Below are 11642 nucleotides of genomic sequence, written 5' to 3' on the forward strand. Positions count from 1 at the left end.
TCCACATCTTTACACAATTTTGGCTTTTTAAAGGCATGTGGTCCTAAACTTTGGATCAGCTCAAAAACTGCCTGTTTCAGTTTAATCGTTATTTTCAATTAATTGAATGCTCAAAAAATGTCTCACTCTCATTTTTCAAGTGGTCTTAAACTTTTGATCAGGACTGTAGCTGTCAGTCACTGATATTACCTCCCTCGTGTACTGAGAGATGTTCACATGGGTGGTAACTAGCAAATTTGTAAATCACTTTATTTAAAAAATCTGCCCACATCCACCTGAAAAAAAACCTGTATAGTCATGGCTACTAGGGTTCTCACTTCCACCTAAGTTGCAATCCACTGCCGGTTGTCAGGTAATATCTGTCCCTGGGAACAGAGACCCAGAATATGGCACCAGAAATCAGGGCATGTCAGAGCTAGCCAAGCTCTTGAGCTTGATAAAAGAACTGCTTCTACACTGCTTCTGAACATTATAGGAGCCATCTTTTGTTCTGTGAGTGTGATTTAACACTCCTTATCAGCTTTCTGAACTCCTGAGAAAAAAAACTAACATAGAGGGAAGTAAGGAAGTTAGGACACTGCATACAGTACTGGAAGATTTAAGAGAAGAGAGACTACCATTGCTTTTGAGAGAACTGCATCTAGCTGTGCAGCTGAAGCAGGGAATAATTTGGCTGAAAGAGACTTTAGGGAAGCGCAAAATACACCAGTTCCTTCATAATTATTTAGTTTTCTTTTTAAATATAGTGACATGATTTTTTTTAACTCACCAAAAAGTTTTTGAAAATTTAATTACCATAAAAATGTGATTTAAACAATAGGTCATTTTCTGATTACAGTTTTCCTTTAAGTGTAAACCATTAGGATTTTATCAAAGCTTTGTAAACCTAAATGTGAAATCACTGTAACTGCAAACGTGCGACACAAGGCCACAATAAGCTATGAAATAAACTAGTCTCTGTACTATAATGTAAAGCCGCACGGTGTAACCCACCAGGGCACCACTTTCACTCCTCCACCTATGTTTCTCTACTGGTCTCTGGTGAGACTATATTTAGGATTGGACTGCTAGGGTTTCCACATAATTACCCTGATAACAGTGAAAAGAGCAATTAAGCCTAATTTTATATTTACCTTCTACCTGGTCCTTTATCTTAACACACAGAATGATCTACACTAATTACAATGTTTCAGGTTTACTTGCCAGTGACTCAAAAATCTGCATAATGTGTTACAGCTTACCAGCTATTTACATAGATTAAAGTGGCTCCAGCAGTGAATGTAAAAGAATGTGTATAATGGTTGTAACTAGTGTTGATCGAGCACCAAAGTGCTCTGGTGCTCTGGCCGAACATATCGGGATGCTCGGGTGCTCTACCCAGCATAATAGTCAATGGGAGAACCCGAGGAGTAAACCAGGATCCCCCTGCTCTGAAGAGGGGAGGGTGCCTGGTTCATAGGAAAAGGTCAGAAATTGATGGAAACACCACCGAAATGGTTTGGCAACAACATGAGGGGGATGTCTGGATGCATCTTGGACTCCTAGGTCGCTATTGGGAACGATGTTGTCCAAGTAGTACGCCACTTTTACCGACTGACAATAATACGCGCAAAACCGAAGATAAAATCGATTTTAAGAGGAAAAATTGTTAGAAAATAATCTTTCCTGTATATTTACTTGTATATAAAGTGCAAGTGCTGCCAAAAATTACAAGGAAGAGACACTCCGATATAACCTCTATATCACATAAAGGAGGGCCTCTTTCACATTGTGGTACAATTGTTCAGGTAGTGGGACTCATAAAGCCTATGCACTAAATGAAAGGTCTGCCAAAAATTACAAGGAATCTGCACTCTAATACACCCTTTATTACACATAAATGAGGGCATTATACACACGCTTGAAAAATTATGATTGATAGCCTGCTGGTGACCCTCAAAAACATTAGGAGCAAGGGCCTGCTGGTGACCCTCTAAAACATTAGGGGTGAGGGCCTGCTGCCGAGCTGACCATCTAAAAAAATTGTGGACGAGGGCCTGCTGCCAAGCTGACCATCTGAAAATTTTTGTGGGTGAGGGCCTGCTGACGAGCTGACCATCTAAAAATGTAGGGGTGAGGGTCTGCTGCTGAGCTGACCCTCAAAAACATTATGGTTGAGGGCCTGCTGGTGACCCTCAAAAACATTATGGGTGAGGGCCTGCTGGTGACCCTCTAAAACATTATGCGTCAGGGCCCGCTGCTGAGCTGACCCTCTAAAACATCAGGAGCGAGGGCAGCCTAAAAAGCATGTTGATATCATGGAGGAGGAGGAGCAGGACGAGAAAAGGGAGATTGAACCACATACCCTTTTTACTGGTGAAAGGGGTGCATGGGAATACAGTGTATTCAATACACCATAAAAGCCACATTTAGAGTGCCTTTATGTTTAGCTGCTTTTCTCTGGTGGAGTAGAGAAGTAAGGGCCAATACAGGCTTTGTTCATTTTTATAAGAGTCAACAGGTTAGCATTTTCAGTTGACAGGCGGATGTGCTTATCAGTTATTATGTTCCCAGCAGCACTAAAAACACGCTCTGACAAAACGCTGGCGGCGGGGCAGGCCGGTACCTCCAGCTTGGACACCCAATAGTTGAAAGTAGAGATGGCCTTGCGGTTCACCCGGCGGTTGTTTTGCGGCGAACTTTGCGCGTTCGCAATTCACCGAACATGCGAACATATGGTGATGTCCGTAGGCGCCATATTCTTTTGCATTGTGCCAAACTTTCACCTATGACACACACATCACATGGGACAGGACAGCCAATTGAGATGTTTTAGCACATGGACACACCCCCACTCTATAATAGAACCCAATCTGGCAGCCATTTTACATTCAGTCTTTTGCCAGTGTAGGGAGAGGTTGCTGTGTGGAGCAGGGACAGGCTGTTAGAGACACCAAACGCTAGCTAATAGGGCCATAAAAGTCCTTTTAAGGACTGGTATAGGTGTGATATCGATAGGTGTGACATACTGAGGTGTGTGATATACTTATAATATAATTTGTAACATAGAAAGTATATTATAGTGCATTTGTATTGTGCAGCAGCTGTGTGCGGTTCTCCTGCGATACCGCAGCTATATAGAAGGACAAACGCTATTGGAATAACTAATTGCAACTGGTGTGATATACCTGTTGCTCCCAAAAAAACTGATTGAGGGGTGTGATATACCTATAATATACTTTCTAACATAGAAAGTATATAGTGCATTTGTATTGTGCAACAGTTGTGTGTGGTTCTGCTGCGATACCGCAAGTATATAGAGGGACCAGCACTATTGGAACAACTATTTGCAACGGGTGTGATATACCTGTTGTCCCCAAAAAACTGAGGCGTGCAATATACCTGCTTTCACAAAATACTGATTACGGGGTTTGATATACCTGCTTCCACAAAATGCTGATTGAGGGGTGCAATATACCTGCTTCCACAAAATACTGATTAATATGTTTTATATACCTGCTTCCACAAAATACTGATTAATGGGTTTGATATACCTGCTTACATAAAATACAAATTGAGGCCTGAGATACACCTGCTTCCACAAAATACTGCTTTTCTCTAGGGACTTTGGCACGGGGTCATTTTGAAAATGACAGGCAGATGAAGATGCAGGCCATTCCGCAGGGGTGTTGGGGGGCGGGCAGGTCCACCAGGCCAGAGCCTAAGTTAGAAGTTGGAGAAGGTGCGTGCGATTACGTCAAAGGACGCACCAGAGTTGGTTGAGTGGCTCACTCAGCCTTCCGCTTCTGCACCCTCCTCATCCTCTGTATCTGCATCCTCCTCACTCTCTGCTGCGTGCACCCCCAAAGACACCACCACCATAGCCCCTCCACTCGAGTCAGAGGAATTATTTTCCCATCCATTCCCAGACCTTACTGATGCGCAGCCATTCCTTGCATCGGATGAGGAAGAGGAGGTAGCAACGTCCGCCACACAGCGGTCTGACGACAGTACCCAGATCGGCCCAAGGTCAGATCAGAGGGAGAGATGGAGAAGCAGATAGGGAAGAGAATGAGAAGCAGGCAGAACTCGCAGTGCACCGGAGGCAAAAAGCAGACTGCAAATGTATCTGGAGCGAGCCATCCACCATGCACTGTCACATCTTGCGCTCACAGGACGCCGGCACATGGTTCTGCAGTGTGTTTTTTTTTTTAACATGTCAGCTGCTGACAATAGTGTTGCCATCTGCAGCCTGTGCTGTCAACGCATAAGTCGCGGTATTCGCAACACTCACCTAGGGATGACCGCCTTGAGAAGGCACCTGGCCTCCCATCACCGAGCCCAGTGGAAGCAACGCCGTCAGAACCCACAAAGCCACACTCCCGGAGCTTCACGTCCTGCCTCTTCTCCTTCTCCTCTTATTTGTCCTCCACTCCACCTTCCACCGTGGCGTCGTCGTGTTCATCTGGCAGTAGGCAGGCTCCCGTGACCCAAATGTTCGAGTGTAAAAAGTTGATGACGCTGGATAACCCTCTTGCCCAATGGCTGACCACTGTCTTGTCTGAACTGCTAACCCGCGAACTACTGCCATATAAACTGGTGGACTTGGAGGCCTTTAGAAAATTTGTGGCCATTGGCACACCACAATGAAAGGTCCCAGAAAGGAAATAATTCTCCCAGAAGGGCATCCCAGATCTACATGGCCATGTTTAGCAGCAAGTAAATGTATCTGTGGCACACAGTGTCAGTGCCAAGATACATCTGACACAGACACGTGGTCTAGCAAACATGGGCAGTGAAGGTACATATTTTTTACAGCCCACTGAGTAAACCTTCTGAAGGCCGTCAAGCATGTAACCCGAGGCACCCGTGTGTGTTTTGTAATACCGCCACGGATTGCATGCAGGCCTGCCTCTTCTTCTCCTCCTCCTCCTCCTACTCCATCCTCCATCTCCTCCTCGGCTGACTCCTCCTTTTCCACTGCTACTACCTCTTCCGCTGCACCCCCCCAACCTCCCCAGAACCTATTCGACGTGCCAGGTGAGTCGTTGCCATGCTGTGCTGCGGCTGTTATGCCTGGAAGCCAAGAGCCACATCGGTCCTGCACTGCTTTCAGCTCTGCGGTCACAGGCCGATCAGTGGCTAAACCCGCTCAATTTGACAGTTGGTAAAGTGGTCTGCGACAACGGTGCCAATCTGCTGAGCGTGCTGAAACAGGGCAAAATGACACACGTGAGATGCATGGCACACGTCCTGAACTTAGTCGTGCAGCAATTTGTTGCCAAATACCACAGGGTCCAGGACGTCTTGCGGCAGGCCAGGAAAATCTCTGGCCATTTTAGAAGATATAACATGGCCATGGCTCGCCTTGCTGACGTTAAGCGGCGATACCACCTGCCCGTCAGACGTCTGATTTGTAACAGCCCTATGTGCTGGAATTCCACCTTGTATATGCTTGATAGGCTGCTCCAGCAGCAACGTGCCGTTAACGACTATCTGTATGAACTCTGCAGCAGGACAGGTTCTGGGGAGGTTGGTTTATTTTCACCGCAACAGTGGCTGCTCATGCGCGATGCATGCAGATTGGAGCGAACCATACTGATAAATTCAGTGTGGTGAGCCATGATGACATGGCACCTAACATTACAGTTAATATGTTGATTATATTATTTACTTACCTATGTGAAGAATGGGTTAACCCAGATGCTGTGGGTGCTTGCGCTGATATCTTCAAATTTGATTGGAGATCACTTTAACTGCCAGTTTGAGAACCTATAAAAGAACAGAAAATAACGATTTTGGCTCATTCACGTAAGTATTTTTCAAGAGACAGACCTGCGTTCATCTGTGTCATGGAAGATCTGTTGAAACAACTTATTTTCAGAGCAGAAAGCAAAGGGGGAGAAGAATGGCTGAGGAAGTGCTTACAGCAAGGACCGGACCAGCAAGAAGAGCTTCTTTTATCTTCTAATCCCGTCTGCTGCGCAGTACCTGGCGCGAGCGCCGAACTGATCGATCCTCCCTGCGATAATTTTTTGCGCATGCGCGAAAAACCTGAGACCCGCTCGCCGATTAAAAAACGTCAGCGGAGAGACAAGAGGGCATATTCCCCTTCACAATATGCGCCTCCTTCTAAGACCAAGAAAACCAACTTATCTTCAAGCCGAGCCAGCAGGAAAATTCAACGGCGTCATTTTCAACAGCATTCAACTGTCACTCAGGAGCCATCACCTGCTTCAACAGTTGATCATCCTCCTACATCATCTGCTTCTGGTGAGCTGAATTATAACTTTTTAAGTGACTGCAAACCGCAGGGCACTATTAATCAAGAGATTAATTCACTTGACATTGATTCTTCTAAATTGAAGATTCAGTTGTTTGATGAATTTTTACTTTACCTATCTAAAAAGGATGAGTCACCAAAAAATGTTTGGTCTGGATTAGCAGATGTCAGTCAAGTTAATACCCTTAATAGTCTGACTGCTGCTAATTCAACCATTCAACCGTTCACTAATGTACCTAAAATGTCCAATATTAACCCTGAAATGGCAGTAATTCCTGAGCTTGAATTTAACTCAGGTATAAAAGAGACATCTGTTAAAGAAGTTCTGGCGTGTCAAATTTCTCCATTAGGGTTTCATTTACCCTTGAGCGTGAAAGAAAAAATTTGGAGAAAAGAATATGTTGAAATTTTTTCTCTTCTTCCTTCATCTAGTGAGAATTTAAAAAGTGAATTATTGAAAGACAAAAAATCAGATTCTGAAGAAAATAGAAAATTACACCAGAAATCCTTTTTTAACTGACTGCAAGCATTTAATATATACGCAGCAGTTTTGGGTGAAAAATTTCCTAGTCTTTGTACTGGTTTAATTTACCATGTAGATACTATTTTGGAGGCATATAGAAATTTTGGCGGAATGGGTTGGTGTCTGTATGACGAATCCTTTCGTCAGAAACTTGCAGTATATCCGAATCTAAATTGGGGTAGTAAAGATGTCGGGCTTTGGTTGAATTTAATGCTCCCTAACAAAAACAATCTTTTTCGTCAACCCAATTTCATTAACGTCAAAAAAGGTATCTGTTTCGCATTTAACGAGTCGCATTGCAGATGGCAACATAATTGCAAATACCGACACGAGTGTTCTTTCTGTGCCGGTTCTCATTCAGCCTCAAAATGTTTTAAAAAAACAAGGTATTCACTTCCCAATTTCTAACAAGGAAATTCAATCGTTTAAACAAGGTGACTCCGCTGAATTTGCCAATAATAATTCAGTGGCTAGGTCATTACCCAAACATTCAGATGGCTAATTTATTAATTGACAGTTTTACCAATGGGTTTTTCATACCTGAATTTGTGGGTCCAGGTTGCATTCTAGTTGAAAATGCGTTATCTGTAAAACAAAATATTGACATTGTTAAAGAAAAAATTGAATCTGAAATTTTGGCAGGTAGGATTGCTGGTCCCTTTGATTCTCCCCCCTTCTTGAATTTTCGTATATCTCCTTTAGCTTTAGTTCCTAAAAAAGAACCAAATTCTTTTCGTCTTATTCACAATTTATCTTATCCTAAATTCAGTTCCTTAACGATGAGATGAAAAAAAATAAAGCCAGTGTGAAATACTCCTCATTTGATCAAGCTTTGTCTTTTTTACAAAAAGCAGGCCGCAATTCTCTTCTTGCCAAAGCTGACATTAAATCTGCTTTCAGACTACTACCTATAAACCCCATCGGTTATAATTCTTTGGGTTTTTATTTTCTCGATAAATTCTTTTATGATATGGCCCTTCCCATGGGATTCACCCTATCTTGCTTTTATTTTGAGGCGTTTTCAACTTTTCTACACTGGGTTATGGATATTCACTCAGGTAGTGGATTTTTACTACATTATCTCGATGACTTTTTATTTATAGGTCGTGTAGATTCGGATGATTGTATGAATCTTCTGAATAGATTCATTGGTATAGCTAAATATTTCTGCATTCCATTAGCTGTAGATAAAACTGTCTATCCTACTACGAATCTCAAGTTTTTGGGCATAGATATAAATACAGTAACAATGGAATTTAGCATACCAATGGAAAAAATCCAGAATACTGTTCAACAATTAACTCGCATATCCGGAAAAGAAAAAATTACGCTTAAACAACTTCAGTCTCTTTTAGGTTCTCTTAATTTTATTTCTCGTGTGATTCCCATGGGAAGGGTCTTTTCTAAAAGATTGTATGCTGCCACATCAGGTAAGTCCTCACCTCGATCCCATATTCGCATCACCAAACAACTAAAGGATGACATTTCAGTTTGGTTGCAATTTTATGTGAATTTAACGGTCACACCATTTGGCAGGAAGAGTTTGTTGGCTCAGACACCTTGTCTCTTTATACAGATGCGTCTGGTGCTATTGGATATGGTGCTTATTTTGACAACTTTTGGTCTGCCGAACGTTGGCCTTTAAATTGGATTACTAATAACAAGTACTCAAAAAATTTGGTTTTTCTAGAATTATTTCCAGTTCTAGTTTCTCTAACAATTTGGTCCTCAGTGTTTCAGAATAAGAGAATTCTGCTAAGGTCGGACAATATGGGAGTAGTTTTTTCCATAAACTGTTTAACTTCAAAGTCTCCGTTAGTTTCTTCATTATTGCGTAAGATAGTTTTTCAATGTCTAAAATTTAACATTTGGATAAAAGCTAGATTTATTTCTGGGAAAACTAATTATATTGCTGATTATTTGTCCCGACAGCGCTTCAAGGAATTCTTCTTAATGACACCTCGAGCTTCCCGAATGGGAATTCCTTGTCCAACTCATCTTTGGGAGATATCAGAGGATTAACTAATGAACTTAATTTTGGTTCATTAGCCAAGAATACATGGGCAGCATATTCTGCCGCATGGTTGGATTGGAAGCTTTTCTGCATATCTCAAAAAATTTCTTACATTGATTTTAATTTAGGGAATTTTATCAAATTTATTATATATCTTTACAACAACGGTTTACAAGCCGATTCTATTTCTAAAAAATTATCGGGCATTTCTTTTTTCTTTAAATTAAAAGGCGAAAGCTCTATTCTGAATAATTTTATCATTAAACTAATGATTAAAGGTATCAAAAGAAAGTCAGTCCACAATGTTAAGACCAGCCCTTTATCTATTGAATTGTTACAAAAGGTCATATGTAATTTAGTATTAGTTTGTTCTTCGGAATATGAAACCAATTTATTTTCTGCAGCATTTTCTATAGCTTTCTTTGCTGCTCTAAGATTAAGCGAGATTGCTGCAGACAATAAAATCTCAAATCCCCCATTATTGATATAGGACCTTCAAAAGTTGTATGGATTTTTGGTGATGAACTGATTCAATTGGCTGAGAGAAGATCTGCTTTTAGACATTCTACTGTTAATTTAGGTTATTCAGCAGAATTTTCCATAAACTGGTTTTCCTTTGCTGACCTTAAAATTTCTGATATCTTCAAGAATGTCAGCCTTATATATTCAAAAATGTCGAAACCTGACCTGTTTATTTTACATATTGGCTCGTTTGATTTGGGAAAAATCAAAACGCATTTGTTAATTTATGAATTAAAAGAATTGTTATGTAAAATATGCTACTTACTTGATGGTGTTGTACTCGTATTTTCTGACATCATCCCAAAATTTTCTTGGTTCAATTCTGAGTTATCCTTTCTGGAAACAATTAGGAAAAGAATTAATAAAAAAAATGGAGATTTATTTGAAGGAAATTGGTCATGGCAATTACAGACATGTTGAATTAGAAGGATTCGTTAGAGGACTTTACCAAGAAAAGGATGATCAGCTTTCTGATATTGGATGTGATATATTCATTTCAGATTTGCAGAACATAATTGATAATGGTTTTTATTAAAGGCTTGCAATGTTTATTGGGCCACTTGTTTTTATGTGGCGTTGTGGGGTTAAGTCACTCTCTGAGTGGACTGAGTGTTATATGGTTTATTGGTTTAAATATTTACTTATTTATATTTGAGAATAAATTGGATTAACCAGATTATAATTAATTGGTTAAGTAATAAGCATTGCGGCCTTTAATTACCCAACTAAATAAATAAAGATATTTGCTTAAATTCTATTTTGAGTGATGATTTATTCTATTTTGTGAATTGGAGCGTATGACATCATGGAGCGAACCATACTGATAAATTCAGTGTGGTGAGCCATGATGACATGGCACCTAACATTACAGTTAATATGTTGATTATATTATTTACTTACCTATGTGAAGAATGGGTTAACCCAGATGCTGTGGGTGCTTGCGCTGATATCTTCAAATTTGATTGGAGATCACTTTAACTGCCAGTTTGAGAACCTATAAAAGAACAGAAAATAACGATTTTGGCTCATTCACGTAAGTATTTTTCAAGTTCCCTCCCTCCCTTCCCTATTTATTTTGTCGCTTTGCTTATTGACGGGGGTTAAGTCACTCTCTGAGTGGACTGAGTGTTATATGGTTTATTGGTTTAAATATTTACTTATTTATATTTGAGAATAAATTGGATTAACCAGATTATAATTAATTGGTTAAGTAATAAGCATTGCGGCCTTTAATTACCCAACTAAATAAATAAAGATATTTGCTTAAATTCTATTTTGAGTGATGATTTATTCTATTTTGTGAATTGGAGCGTATGACATCAGCAGACTTCTGTGGACATTTGATAAGATCACCAAACTGGTCAGTCGCAGCCAGGGTACCATCAGTGACATCGTACCTTACACCTTCTTTCTGGAGCATGCATTGTGTCGTATTATTGATTAAGCCGTCAAGGAGCAGGAGCTGGAAGATGAGAAAGTCGTAATGCTGAATGAATTTCCAGTGGGGCTACTCCATCTGAGACAAGTCAGCAGGAGTCTGAAAAGGAGTCAGAGGAGGATGGTGGCTGGAGGGAGGAGGAAGAGGCGCAAGAAGAGCAAGCTTTGAGGGGGACTTTAAAGGATAACTCACATTTAGACACATTTAGAATTTTCATATATTTAGTTACTAATAACATGATATTCCAGAATCAGTTACTATTATACTGACTCACCCCATATTTAATAAGATTCAGCCCTTAGCAACCAGCCTGCATAAAAGTGCAATTTCACTATTCAGTTAAGATGGCCGCCACTGCCCTCACCCTGAGGCTAATCCCGCCTGCCCTCACTAGCCAGTAACAATAGCCCCCCAAAAGTGTCAGTAACCAGAGCCCTCCCCCCTAAAGGGTTAATCTCCTGCAGCACAAAGGGGTCCTCTTACCACATGTTTCTTTCATTTATACACTGAGCAAATGGCAGCTCTCCCTTCCTTGTTGTGCGCTGCTTCAACTCTCCATTCTCCAGCTCTGCTGAGCCAGGGAGTGTCTGCCAAGCGCAGGGAGAGGGAGAAGTGCACACAGTACAGGCACTGTTATCAGCTGCTGGGAGGACCTGGCTTTAATAATTTACTTACAGTCCCTGGCTGTCAGTAATGTGACCTTGCACGATGCGTGCTCAGTCTATCAACAGATAGACAGACCATGCTTAGCAACCCTATTTTAAGCACAGGTAAAATTAGGCAGTACAGAGAACAAAAATGTGGAATTAAGGGGTAATTGAATACACAGTGAAAAGTTGAAATAGGGCCACCAATGTGATATCACTACAATCCAATACTCCCA

General features: G+C 41.0%; 1 long non-coding RNA gene across 1 annotated transcript; it reads right to left on the bottom strand.

Moving 5' to 3' along the window:
• Positions 1-5691: 5691 nt before the first annotated feature.
• LOC122936302 lies at positions 5692-10280 on the bottom strand. The gene is made up of 4 exons (XR_006388907.1): positions 10222-10280; positions 9587-9657; positions 7326-7370; positions 5692-5751 (listed from the first exon to the last, which is right to left on the bottom strand). It is a non-coding gene; the product is annotated as an uncharacterized LOC122936302 (long non-coding RNA).
• Positions 10281-11642: the final 1362 nt, after the last annotated feature.

Source organism: Bufo gargarizans, chromosome 1 (assembly GCF_014858855.1).
Source record: "Bufo gargarizans isolate SCDJY-AF-19 chromosome 1, ASM1485885v1, whole genome shotgun sequence".
NCBI classification, from domain to species: domain Eukaryota; kingdom Metazoa; phylum Chordata; class Amphibia; order Anura; family Bufonidae; genus Bufo; species Bufo gargarizans.